We start from the raw sequence: 14,223 nt of genomic DNA, 5'->3' as shown, positions 1-14,223 counted from the left end.
TGTGTACATGCTGTGTGTGTACATGGTGTGTGTGTGTACATACTGTGTGTGTGTACATACTGTGTGTGTGTGTACATACTGTGTGTGTGTACATACTGTGTGTGTGTACATGGTGTGTGTGTACATACTGTGTGTGTGTACATACTGTGTGTGTACATGGTGTGTGTGTGTACATACTGTGTGTGTGTACATGGTGTGTGTGTACATACTGTGTGTGTGTACATACTATGTGTGTACATACTGTGTGTGTACATACTGTGTGTGTAAATACTGTGTGTGTACATGGTGTTTGTGTGTACATACTGTGTGTGTACATACTGTGTGTACATACTGTGTGTGTGTACATACTGTGTGTGTACATACTGTGTGTGTGTACATGGTGTGTGTGTACATGGTGTGTGTGTGTGTGTACATGGTGTGTGTGTGTACATACTGTGTGTGTGTACATACTGTGTGTGTACATACTGTGTGTGTACATACTGTGTGTGTGTACATACTGTGTGTGTACATGGTGTGTGTGTGTACATACTGTGTGTGTACATACTGTGTGTGTGTACATGGTGTGTGTGTGTACATGGTGTGTGTGTGTGTACATACTATGTGTGTGTACATGGTGTGTGTGTGTACATACTGTGTGTGTGTGTGTACATGGTGTGTGGGTACATACTGTGTGTACATACCATGTGTGTACATACTGTGTGTGTACATACTGTGTGTGTACATACTGTGTGTACATACTGTGTGTGTGTACATACTGTGTGTGTGTACATGGTGTGTGTGTCTGTACATACTGTGTGTGTGTACATACTGTGTGTGTACATACTGTGTGTGTACATACTGTGTGTACATGGTGTGTGTGTACATGGTATGTGTGTGTGTACATGGTGTGTGTACATGGTGTGTGTGTGTACATACTGTGTGTGTGTACATACTGTGTGTGTGTACATGCTGTGTGTGTACATGGTGTGTGTGTGTGTACATACTGTGTGTGTACATACTGTGTGTGTACATACTGTGTGTGTACATGGTGTGTGTGTGTACATACTGTGTGTGTACATACTGTGTGTGTGTACATACTGTGTGTGTACATACTGTGTGTGTACATACTGTGTGTGTGTACATACTGTGTGTGTACATGGTGTGTGTGTGTACATACTGTGTGTGTACATACTGTGTGTGTGTACATGGTGTGTGTGTGTACATGGTGTGTGTGTGTGTGTACATGGTGTGTGTGTGTACATACTATGTGTGTGTACATACTGTGTGTGTGTACATGGTGTGTGTGTACATGGTGTGTGTGTGTACATGGTGTGTGTGTGTACATACTGTGTGTGTGTACATGGTGTTTGTGTGTACATGCTGTGTGTGTGTGTACATACTGTGTGTGTACATGGTGTGTGTGTGTGTACATACTGTGTGTGTACATGGTGTGTGTGTGTACATACTGTGTGTGTGTACATGGGGTGTGTGTGTGTGCATGGTGTGTGTGTGTGTGTGTACATGGTGTGTGTGTACATGGTGTGTGTGTGTACATACTGTGTGTACATGGTGTGTGTGTGTACATGGTGTGTGTGTGCATACTGTGTGTGTACATGGTTTGTGTGTGTACATACTGTGTGTGTGTACATGGTGTGTGTGTGTACATACTGTGTGTGTGTACATACTGTGTGTGTGTACATGGTGTGTGTGTACATACTGTGTGTGTGTACATACTGTGTGTGTGTACATGGTGTGTGTGTGTACATACTATGTGTGTGTACATGGTGTGTGTGTACATACTGTGTGTGTGTGTACATGGTGTGTGTGTACATACTGTGTGTGTGTACATACTATGTGTGTACATACTGTGTGTCTACATACTGTGTGTGTAAATACTGTGTGTGTACATGGTGTTTGTGTGTACATACTGTGTGTGTGTACATACTGTGTGTACATACTGTGTGTGTGTACATACTGTGTGTGTGTACATACTGTGTGTGTGTACATAGTGTGTGTGTGTACATGGTGTGTGTGTGTACATACTGTGTGTGTGTACATACTGTGTGTGTGTGTACATACTGTGTGTGTACATACTGTGTGTGTACATGGTGTGTGTGTGTACATACTGTGTATGTGTACATGGTGTGTGTGTGTACATGGTGTGTGTGTGCATACTGTGTGTACATACTGTGTGTGTGTACATGGGGTGTGTGTGTACATACTATGTGTGTGTACATGGTGTGTGTGTACATACTGTGTGTGTGTGTACATGGTGTGTGTGTACATACTGTGTGTGTGAACATACTGTGTGTGTACATACTGTGTGTGTACATACTGTGTGTGTACATGGTGTGTGTGTGTGTACATACTGTGTGTGTGTACATACTGTGTGTACATACTGTGTGTGTGTACATACTGTGTGTGTGTACATACTGTGTGTGTGTGTGTACATGGTGTGTGTGTCTGTACATACTGTGTGTGTGTACATACTGTGTGTGTGTACATACTGTGTGTACATGGTGTGTGTGTGTACATGGTGTGTGTGTGTGTGTGTACATGGTGTGTGTGTACATGGTGTGTGTGTGTACATACTGTGTGTGTACATACTGTGTGTGTACAAACTGTGTGTGTACATGGTGTGTGTGTGTACATACTATGTGTGTGTACATACTGTGTGTGTGTACATGGTGTGTGTACATGGTGTGTGTGTGTGTACATGGTGTGTGTGTGTACATACTGTGTGTGTGTACATGGTGTTTGTGTGTACATGCTGTGTGTGTGTACATACTGTGTGTGTGTACATGGTGTGTGTGTGTACATACTGTGTGTGTACATACTGTGTGTGTACATACTGTGTGTGTACATGGTGTGTGTGTGTACATGGTGTGTGCGTGTGTGTATACATACTGTGTGTGTACATGGTGTGTGTGTGTGTACATACTGTGTGTGTGTACATGGTGTGTGTGTGTGCATGGTGTGTGTGTGTACATGGTGTGTGTGTGTACATGGTGTGTGTGTACATACTATGTGTGTGTACATACTGTGTGTACATGGTGTGTGTGTACATGGTGTGTGTGTACATGGTGTGTGTGTACATGGTGTGTGTGTGTACATGGTGTGTGTGTACATACTGTGTGTGTGTACATGGTGTGTGTGTGTGTACATGGTGTGTGTGTGTACATACTGTGTGTGTACATGGTGTGTGTGTGTGTACATGGTGTGTGTGTACATGGTGTGTGTGTGTGTACATACTGTGTGTGTGTACATGGTGTGTGTGTGTGTGTACATGGTGTGTGTGTGTGTACATACTGTGTGTGTACATGCTGTGTGTGTGTACATACTGTGTGTGTGCATGATGTGTGTGTGTGCATGGTGTGTGTGTGTACATGGTGTGTGTGTACATGGTGTGTGTGTGTACATGCTGTGTGTGTGTGCATGGTGTGTGTGTGTACATGGTGTGTGTGTGTGCATGGTGTATGTGTGTGTACATGGTGTGTGTGTGTGTACATGGTGTGTGTGTGTACATACTGTGTGTGTGTACATGGTGTGTGTGTGTACATGGTGTGTGTGTGTATACTGTGTGTGTGTACATGGTGTGTGTGTACATACTGTGTGTGTGTACATGGTGTGTGTGTGTGTGTGTACATACTGTGTGTGTGTACATGGTGTGTGTGTGTACATACTGTGTGTGTACATGGTGTGTGTGTATACATACTGTGTGTGTGTACATGGTGTGTGTGTGTGTACATACTGTGTGTGTACATGCTGTGTGTGTGTACATGGTGTGTGTGTGTACATACTGTGTGTGTACATGGTGTGTGTGTGTACATGGTGTGTGTGTGCATACTGTGTGTGTGTACATGGTTTGTGTGTGTACATACTGTGTGTGTGTGTACATGGTGTGTGTGTGTGTACATACTGTGTGTGTGTACATGCTGTGTGTGTGTACATGGTGTGTGTGTGTACATACTGTGTGTGTGTACATGGTGTGTGTGTGTACATACTGTGTGTGTGTACATGCTGTGTGTGTGTACATGGTGTGTGTGTGTACATACTGTGTGTGTACATGGTGTGTGTGTGTGTGTACATACTGTGTGTGTGTACATGCTGTGTGTGTGTACTTGGTGTGTGTGTGTACATACTATGTGTGTGTACATACTGTGTGTGTGTACATGGTGTGTGTGTGTGTACATGGTGTGTGTGTGCATACTGTGTGTGTACATGGTGTGTGTGTGTGTGTACATACTGTGTGTGTGTACATGGTGTGTGTGTGTACATACTGTGTGTGTACATACTGTGTGTGTGTACATGGTGTTTGTGTGTACATGGTGTGTGTGTGTACATACTGTGTGTGTGTACATGGTGTGTGTGTGTGTATGCTGTGTGTCTCTGTGGTTCTGTACGAGTCTCTGGATCTCTGTGGATCTCTATGAGTATGGGTCTCTGTGGGTCTCTGTGGGTCTCTATGGGTCTCTATGGGTCTCTATGAGTATGGGTCTCTGTGGGTCACTGTGGGTCTCTATGGGTCTCTATGGGTCTCTATGGGTCTCTATGAGTATGGGTCTCTGTGGGTCTCTATGGGTCTCTATGGGTCTCTATGGGTCTCTATGAGTATGGGTCTCTGTGGGTCTCTGTGGGTCTCTATGAGTATGGGTCTCTGTGGGTCTCTGTGAGTCTCTATGGGTCTCTGTGGGTCTCTATGAGTATGGATCGCTGTGGGTCTCTGTGGGTCTCTGTGGGTCTCTGTGGGTCTCTATGGGTCTCTATGAGTATGGGTCTCTGTGGGTCTCTGTGGGTCTCTGTGGGTCTCTGTGAGTCTCTATGGGTCTCTGTGGGTCTCTATGAGTATGGATCGCTGTGGGTCTCTGTGGGTCTCTGTGGGTCTCTGTGGGTCTCTATGGGTCTCTATGAGTATGGGTCTCTGTGGGTCTCTGTGGGTCTCTATGGGTCTCTGTGTGTCTCTGTGGGTCTCTATGGGTCTCTATGAGTTTGGGTCTCTGTGTGTCTCTGTGGGTCTCTATGAGTATGGTTCTCTGTGTGTCTCTGAGAGTCTCTATGAGTATGGGTTTCTGTGGGTCTCTATGAGTATGGGTCTGTGTGGGTCTCTATGGGTGTCTATGAGTATAGGTCTCTGTGAGTTTTTATGGGCCTCTGTGGGTCTCTTTGGGTATCAAAGGGTCTCTGTGGGTCTCTATGAGTATGAGTCTCTGTGAGTCTCTATGGGTCTCTGTGGGTCTCTGTGGGTCTCTATGGGTCTCTGTGGGTCTCAAAAGGTCTCTGTGGGTCTCTATGAGTATGAGACTCTGTGAGTCTCTATGGGTCTCTGTGGGTCTCTATGAGTATGGGTCTCTGTGTGTCTCTGTGGGTCTCTGTGGGTCTCTGTGAGTCTTTATGGGTCTCTGTGGGTCTCTGTGAGTCTCTGTGAGTCTCTGTGGGTCTCTGTGAGTCGCTGTGGGTCTCGATGCGACGCTGTGTGTCTCTATGGGTATCTGTGGGTCTCTGTGGGTCTCTGTGGGTCTCTATGAGTATGGGTCCCTGTGAGTCTCTATGGGTCTCTGTGGGTCTCTGTGGGTCTCTGTGAGTCTCTATGGGTCTCTGTGGTTCTCTGTGGGTCTCTGTGAGTCTCTGTGGGTCTCTGTGAGTCTCTGTGGGTCTCTGTGGGTCTCTATGAGTATGAGTCTCTGTGAATCTCTATGGGCCTCTGTGGGTCTCTATGAGTTTGAGTCTCTGTGAGTCTATATGGGTCTCTATGGGTCTCTATGGGTCTCTGTGGGTCTCTATGGGTCTCTGTGGGTCTTAATCCCATAGATCTATCATTGATGATGGCCCGGTCGCTTCTGAAACCAAGACAGCTAACACAGCTCCATGGTGGTGGGGGTGAGTCTGTGTAGATCAACAAATAAGGAGCTGTAAATTTGAGTTTTATTTTAGTGTTAAAGTCTTCTACTGCTCCAATCGGCGACGGGCAACGGCCAACGTCCAGCCACAGGCGGGTGGAGTGGACTTGGGATGGATTGTTACCCACCCACCACTGATTCTAACAGGGTGGTGGGTGGGTGAAACCACCCACAACACCCACCCACCACTGATTCTAACAGGGTGGTGGGTGGGTGAAACCACCCACAACACCCACCCACCACTGATTCTAACAGGGTGGTGGGTGGGTGAAACCACCCACAACACCCACCCACCACTGATTCTAACAGGGTGGTGGGTGGGTGAAACCACCCACAACACCCACCCACCACTGATTCTAACAGGGTGGTGGTTGGGTGGTGTGTTAACCACCCACACCACCCACCCACCACTGATTCTAACAGGGTGGTGGGTGGGTGAAACCACCCACAACACCCACCCACCACTGATTCTAACAGGGTGGTGGGTGGGTGAAACCACCCACACCACCCACCCACCACTGATTCTAACAGGGTGGTGGGTGGGTGAAACCACCCACAACACCCACCCACCACTGATTCTAACAGGGTGGTGGTTGGGTGGTGTGTTAACCACCCACACCACCCACCCACCACTGATTCTAACAGGGTGGTGGGTGGGTGAAACCACCCACAACACCCACCCACCACTGATTCTAACAGGGTGGTGGGTGGGTGGTGTGAAACCACCCACAACACCCACCCACCACTGATTCTAACAGGGTGGTGGGTGGGTGAAACCACCCACAACACCCACCCACCACTGATTCTATCAGGGTAGAGTGTGTGTGTGTTAACCCCCCACACCACCCACCCACCACTGATTCTATCAGGGTAGGGTGTGTGTGTTAACCACCCACACCACCCACCCACCACTGATTCTAACAGGGTAGGGGGGGTGTGTGTTAACCCCCCACACCACCCACCCACCACTGATTCTATCAGGGTAGGGTGTGTGTGTTAACCCCCCACACCACCCACCCACCACTGATTCTAACAGGGTAGGGGGGGTGTGTGTTAACCACCCACAACACCCACCCACCACTGATTCTAACAGGGTGGTGGGTGGGTGAAACCACCCACAACACCCACCCACCACTGATTCTATCAGGGTAGGGGGTGTGTGTGTTAACCACCCACACCACCCACCCACCACTGATTCTAACAGGGTGGTGGGTGGGTGAAACCACCCACACCACCCACCACTCATTCTAACAGGGTAAGGGGTTCTGTGTTAACCACCCACACCACCCACCCACCACTCATTCTAACAGGGTGGTGGGTGGGTGAAACCACCCACACCACCCACCCACCACTGATTCTAACAGGGTAGGGGGGGTGTGTGTTAACCCCCCACACCACCCACCCACCACTGATTCTAACAGGGTGGTGGGTGGGTGGTGTGAAACCACCCACACCACCCACCCACCACTGATTCTCCCCGGTAGGGTGTGTGTGTTAACCCCCCACACCACCCACCCACCACTGATTCTAACAGGGTGGTGGGTGGGTGAAACCACCCACACCACCCACCCACCACTCATTCTAACAGGGTAAGGGGTTCTGTGTCAACCACCCACACCACCCACCCACCACTGATTCTCCCCGGTAGGGAGTGTGTAGGGGTCACGTGATTGATTTACAAAGGGTGTTTCGGGGTTGACCCCGGTAGGGGTTTTGGGGGTTGTGAGGAGCGGTGGTGCAGCGGTGAGGGCGGCGCCGACCTGAGTTCGATTCCCGCTCACGGCCACTGACGATTTGTCTGCACCGGTCCTGGGCCACCACCTAGGTCGACTCAGCCTCAAATGTGTAGCTGGTGTAGCGGTGTAGCTGTGTGGTGGACATCGCTAGCAGTGGGGGAGACAAAGGCGGCCGGGCGTGGTTGCTGGCCACCCACCCCCCCGGGGTTGGTAGGTGCTGCTCGCTAACAGCACTTGCCCCTACAGTCTGCTGAGGCTACACGGGGGATCTTTGTCTGTGTATAGGCGCTGCTGCTACTCGCTAACAGCACTTGCCCCTACAGTCTGCTGAGACTACACGGGGGATCTTTGTCTGTGTATAGGCGCTGCTGCTACTCGCTAACAGCACTTGCCCCTACAGTCTGCTGAGACTACACGGGGGATCTTTGTCTGTGTATAGGTGCTGCTGCTACTCGCTAACAGCACTTGCCCCTACAGCCTGTTAGAGGCTACATGGGGGAGCTTTGTCTGTGTATAGGTGCTGCTGCTACTCGCTAACAGCACTTGCCCCTACAGCCTGTTAGAGGCTACACGGGGTAGCTTTGTCTGTGTATAGGTGCTGCTGCTGCTACTCGCTAACAGCACTTGCCCCTACAGTCTGCTGAGGCTACACGGGGGATCTTTGTCTGTGTATAGGTGCTGCTGCTGCTACTCGCTAACAGCACTTGCCCCTACAGTCTGTTAGAGGCTACACGGGGGAGCTTTGTCTGTGTATAGGTGCTGCTGCTACTCGCTAACAGCACTTGCCCCTACAGCCTGTTAGAAGCTACACGGGGGAGCTTTGTCTGTGTATAGGTGCTGCTGCTACTCGCTACTAACAGCACTTGCCCCTACATTCTGCTGAGGCTACACGGGGGATCTTTGTCTGTGTATAGGTGCTGCTGCTGCTCGCTAACAGCACTTGCCCCTACAGCCTGTTAGAGGCTACACGGGGGATCTTTGTCTTTGTTCTTTGGAGTGTGAGCGGTTCACGTGCCAGTGTATGTGTGGTCACGTGACAGTGTGTGTGTGTTTGTGGTCACGTGACAGTGTGTGTGTGTTCACGCGTGTTGTGTGTGTGTCAGTGTGTGTGTGTCAGTGTGTGTGTGTCTGTGTGTGTGTCTGTGTGTGTGTCTGTGTGTGTGTGTCTGTGTGTGTGTGTCTGTGTGTGTGACTGTGTGTGTGTCTGTGTGTGTGTGTCTGTGTGTGTGTGTCTGTGTGTGTGACTGTGTGTGTGTCTGTGTGTGTGTCTGTGTGTGTGTGTCTGTGTGTGTCTGTGTGTCTGTGTGTGTGTCTGTGTGTGTCTGTGTGTCTGTGTGTGTGTCGGTGTGTGTGTCTGTGTGTCTGTGTGTGTGTCTGTGTGTGTCTGTGTGTGTCTGTCTGTGTGTGTCTGTCTGCGTGTGTCTGTGTGTGTCTGTCTGTGTGTCTGTGTGTGTCTGTGTGTGTCTGTGTGTGTGTGTTCACGTGTGTGTGTCTGTGTGTGTCTGTGTGTCTGTGTGTGTCTGTCTGTGTGTCTGTGTGTGTGTTCACGTGTGTGTGTCTGTGTGTGTCTGTGTGTCTGTGTGTGTCTGTGTGTCTGTGTGTGTCTGTCTGTGTGTGTCTGTGTGTGTGTCTGTCTGTGTGTGTGTGTCTGTGTGTGTGTTCACGTGTGTTGTGTGTGTCTGTCTGTCTGTGTGTGTCTGTCTGTGTGTGCTTGTGTGTGTGTGTCTGTGTGTGTCTGTCTGTGTGTGTGTCTGTGTGTGTCTGTCTGTGTGTGTGTCTGTGTGTGTGTCTGTGTGTGTGTCTGTGTGTGTCTGTGTGTGTGTGTCTGTGTGTGTCTGTGTGTGTCTGTGTCTCTGTGTGTGTCTGTGTGTCTGTGTGTGTCTGTGTGTCTGTGTGTGTCTGTGTGTCTGTGTGTGTCTGTATCTGTGTGTGTGTCTGTGTGTGTCTGTGTCTGTTTGTGTGTCTGTTTGTGTGTCTGTGTGTGTGTCTGTGTGTGCTATGAACCTGGCGACCCGGGTTCGATTCCCGCTCACGGCCAACACCAGTGACGATTATCTGAACCGGTCCCGGGACTCCCCTAGGTCGAATCAGCCTCAAATGAGTACCTTGTGCGGTGTGTAAACATTGCCACTAGGGAGACAAAGGCGGTCGGGCGTGGTGCTGGCCACCCACCCCCTCGTGTACCGTTCCGGCCTTCATAGGTGCTCGCTAACAGCACTTGCCCCTACAGTCTGTTACAGGCTATATATGGGGGATCTTTGTTTGTACTGTGTGTGTCTGTGTGTGTGTCTGTGTGTGTGTCTGTGTCTGTGTGTTTGTGTGTGTCTGTGTGTGTGTTTGTGTGTGTCTGTGTGTGTGTTTGTGTGTGTCTGTGTTTGTGTGTCTGTGTGTGTGTCTGTGTGTGTCTGTGTGTGTGTCTCTGTGTGTCTGTGTGTGTGTCTCTGTGTGTCTGTGTGTGTGTCTGTGTGTGTGTCTCTGTGTATCTGTGTGTGTGTCTCTGTGTGTGTGTCTCTGTGTGTGTGTCTCTGTGTGTCTGTGTGTGTGTCTGTGTGTGTGTGTCTCTGTGTGTCTGTGTGTGTGTCTCTGTGTGTATGTGTGTGCGTCTATGTGTGTGTCTGTGTGTGTGTCTCTGTGTGTCTGTGTGTGTGTCTGTGTGTGTTTGTCTGTGTGTATGTCTATGTGTGTGTCTGTGTGTGTGTCTCTGTGTGTCTTTGTGTGTGTCTGTGTGTGTGTGTCTCTGTGTATCTGTGTGTGTGTCTCTGTGTGTCTGTGTGTGTGTCTGTGTGTGTGTGTCTCTGTGTATCTGTGTGTGTGTCTCTGTGTGTGTGTCTGTGTGTGTGTCTCTGTGTATCTGTGTGTGTGTCTCTGTGTGTCTGTGTGTGTGTCTGTGTGTGTGTTTCTCTGTGTGTCTGTGTGAGTGTCTGTGTGTGTGTCTCTGTGTATCTGTGTGTGTGTCTCTGTGTGTCTGTGTGTGTGTCTGTGTGTGTGTCTGTGTGTCTGTGTGTGTGTGATGAGTCTATGGGTCTCTGTGTGGTGAGTCTATGGGTCTCTGTGTGATGAGTCTGTGGGTCTCTGTGTGATGAGTCTATGGGTCTCTGTGAGTCTATGGGTCTCTGTGTGGTGAGTCTATTGGTCTCTGTGTGATGAGTCTATGGGTCTCTGTGTGGTGAGTCTGTGGGTCTCTGTGTGATGAGTCTGTGGGTGTCTGTGTGATGAGTCTATGCGTCTCAGTGTGGTGAGTCTGTGGGTCTCTGTGTCAGTGATTCTATGGGTCTCTGTGTGATGAGTCTGTGGGTATCTGTGTGATGAGTCTATGGGTCTCTGCGAGTCTGTGTGTCTGTGTGTGTGTCTGTGTGTGTGTCTCTGTGTATCTGTGTGTGTCTCTGTCTGTGTGTGTGTGTCTCTGTGTGTCCGTGTGTGTGTCTGTGTGTGTGTCTCTGTGTGTCTGTGTGTGTGTCTCTGTGTGTCTGTGTGTGTGTCTGTGTGTGTGATTGGCCTTTCCCCTCAATGCGTTTGTGACCACCACAGCGGCCAAATGGGGGCGCTGGACGGGTGCGAGGGGCTGGTAACCCCTCCACCTTCAATTAATTACCACTAAACCGCGAATTAAGTATATAAATAATAAGCTTGTCCCGGAGGCCCCGGGGGGACAGGCGTCCATGACGTCTCCTGGCCAAACCCCAATTGGCGGAGCCAGGAGATTGAATATCTACCCTCGGGGCTCCTCCAGAAATAACGAAAAGCCGGTACGGGTGGCCACGTGGAATGTTCGAACGCTCTCTGCGGAGGAGAGGCTGCCACTCCTCTGTCGGGAGCTGGACCGGTACTGCCTTGATCTCTGTGGCATTCAGGAGGTCCGGTGGACCGGCTCTGGCTCCTGCCACCATGAGGGGTGGACAGTCCTCTACTCGGGGCAGGAGATTGCCAAACAATAGGGAGTGGCTCTTCTTCGGAACAAAAGAATGAAGGGGGCGTGGGAGCGTGGCGGTGAGGTGTGGGAAGCTGTAAGCCCCAGGCTCCTTTGGGCTCGCCTTCCCATCAACCGGAGAAGAGGAGTGGTGGTCGTGGTTACTTATGCCCCCACCGAAGACGAACATCCGTGGAGGGATGCAGGCAAGGCCGATGAGTCAGATGCCTTCTATGACCTCCTGTCACAGGTGCTGGCTAAAGTGGCCCCTCGGGAAAGAATCATTTTGTTGGGTGACTAATGCCGAGTTGGTCATGATGCTGGCACCTGGTCTGGAGTGATTGGAGCGCATGGGCCAGATCAGCTCAATAACAACGGTAGGAGGCTGCTAGATTTTGTGCAGCCCATGGGCTTGTAATTACCAACACGCGGTTCCGGCATCGGCACATCCACACATCATGGATGCATGCCGGGTCCAAGCAAGAACATCTGCTGGACTACATAGTGACGGACCAGTGGATGCGGGCCCATGTCCTTGACACCAGGACCTACCATGGCGCTGATCTGCCCACTGACCATCAACTAGTCATCTGTAAGATGTGCGCCTGCCATTCTTCCACTCCGGTGGTGGGTGTACACCCAGGACCCCATTCAAACCCTTAGTGGCATGGTCTCAGCTAGCTGATGAAAGTTGCAAGCGAGAATTTCATCATCGCTTGCGGCTGGGGTTTGCATCGTCCCCCACTCCTCCTGATGTCGAGGATAAATGGGCGAGGTTTAGGACTGTGGCTCATGCAGCTGCATTGACTGCTTTGGGCACGCGGTCCAGACCTCCCCAGAGACCCTGGCTGACAGAGGAGGTGTTCAGGATGGTTGAGAAAAAGCGACAGGCCCACTGTCATCGTCTACAGCATCCCAGGGGGGTCCATAGGTGATCTTGAGGGGGTCCATCGGTGATCTTATGGAGGTCATCCGTGATCTTGTAGAGGTCATCAGTGATCTTGTAGAGGTCATCGGTGACTCATGGAGGTCATCGGTGATCTTGAGGGGGTCCATCGGTGATCTTGTGCGGGTCATCGGTGATGTCGTAGAGATCATCCGTGATCTTGTGGAGGTCATCGGTGATCTTGTAGAGGTCATCGCTGATCTTGTGGAGCTCATCGGTGATCTCGTAGAGGTCATCGGTGATCTCGTAGAGGCCATCCGTGATCTCGTAGAGGTCATCGGTGATCTCGTAGAGGCCATCCGTGATCTCGTAGAGGCCATCGGTGATCTCGTAGAGGCCATCGGTGATCTCGTGGAGGCCATCGGTGATCTCGTAGAGGTCATCGGTGATCTCGTAGAGGCCATCGGTGATCTCGTAGAGGCCATCGGTGATCTCGTAGAGGCCATCGGTGATCTCGTAGAGGCCATCGGTGATCTCGAGGAGGTCATCGGTGATCTCGAGGAGGTCATCGGTGATCTCGAGGAGGTCATCGGTGATCTCGTGGAGGCCATCCGTGATCTCGTAGAGGCCATCGGTGATCTCGTGGAGGCCATCCGTGATCTCGTAGAGGCCATCGGTGATCTCGTAGAGGTCATCGGTGATCTCGTAGAGGCCATCGGTGATCTCGAGGAGGCCATCGGTGATCTCGTAGAGGCCATCGGTGATCTCGTAGAGGCCATCGGTGATCTCGTAGAGGTCATCGGTGATCTCGTAGAGGCCATCGGTGATCTCGTAGAGGTCATCGGTGATCTCGTAGAGGCCATCGGTGATCTCGTGGAGGCCATCGGTGATCTCGTAGAGGCCATCAATGATCTCGTAGAGGTCATCGGTGATCTCGTAGAGGCCATCGGTGATCTCGTAGAGGCCATCGGTGATCTCGTAGAGGCCATCGGTGAACTCGTAGAGGCCATCGGTGATCTCGTGGAGGCCATCGGTGATCTCGTAGAGGCCATCCGTGATCTCGTAGAGGTCATCGGTGATCTCGTAGAGGTCATCGGTGATCTCGAGGAGGCCATCGGTGATCTCGTAGAGGTCATCGGTGATCTCGTAGAGGTCATCCGTGATCTCGTAGAGGTCATCGGTGATCTCGTAGAGGTCATCCGTGATCCTGCAGTGGGTTGTCATCTTCAGCCCGAGCCGCGTCAGTGCCGTGGGACTTCCGGCACGCCGATCGCCACCCGGTTGAATCTGCGGCGACGTTGGGCAAGGGGCAATGACCTCTAGCAGGCTCACGGGAGTTCTGCGACCTTTGAAATCGCCCTCGGCTTTGAGGTCGGTGTGTGGTGGTGGTGGTGGGGGTGGTGGTGGTGGTGGTGGAGGGGGGTGGTGGTGGGGGTGGTCGTGGTGGGGGGTGGTGGTGGTGGTGGAGGGGGGTGGTGGTGGTGGGGGGTGGTGGTGGTGGTGGTGGGGGGTGGGGGTGGTGGTGGTGGTGGTGGGTGGTGGTGGTGGTGGTGGTGGGGGGTGGGGGTGGTGGTGGTGGTGGTGGGGGTGGTGGTGGTGGTGGTGGAGGGGGGTGGTGGTGGTGGTGGGTGTGGTGGTGGAGGGTGGTGGTGGTGGTGGTGGTGGAGGGTGGTGGTGGTGGTGGTGGGGGGTGGTGGTGGTGGTGGTGTGTGCGGGGTAGGGTAGGGTAGGGGGGTCACTTCGGTTCAAGGCAACTTTGTTTTCGCGATGCCGGTGACATTTGCCGCAGACGTTTCGGTAGCTGCTGGCAGAGGGAAA

This window comes from Petromyzon marinus, chromosome 70 (assembly GCF_048934315.1).
Source record: "Petromyzon marinus isolate PM22_M1 ecotype Great Lakes invasive population chromosome 70, UKy_Petmar_22M1.pri1.0, whole genome shotgun sequence".
NCBI lineage: Eukaryota > Metazoa > Chordata > Hyperoartia > Petromyzontiformes > Petromyzontidae > Petromyzon > Petromyzon marinus.
The sequence above is the reverse complement of the archived record's forward strand: the minus strand, read 5'-3'. Positions refer to the sequence as shown.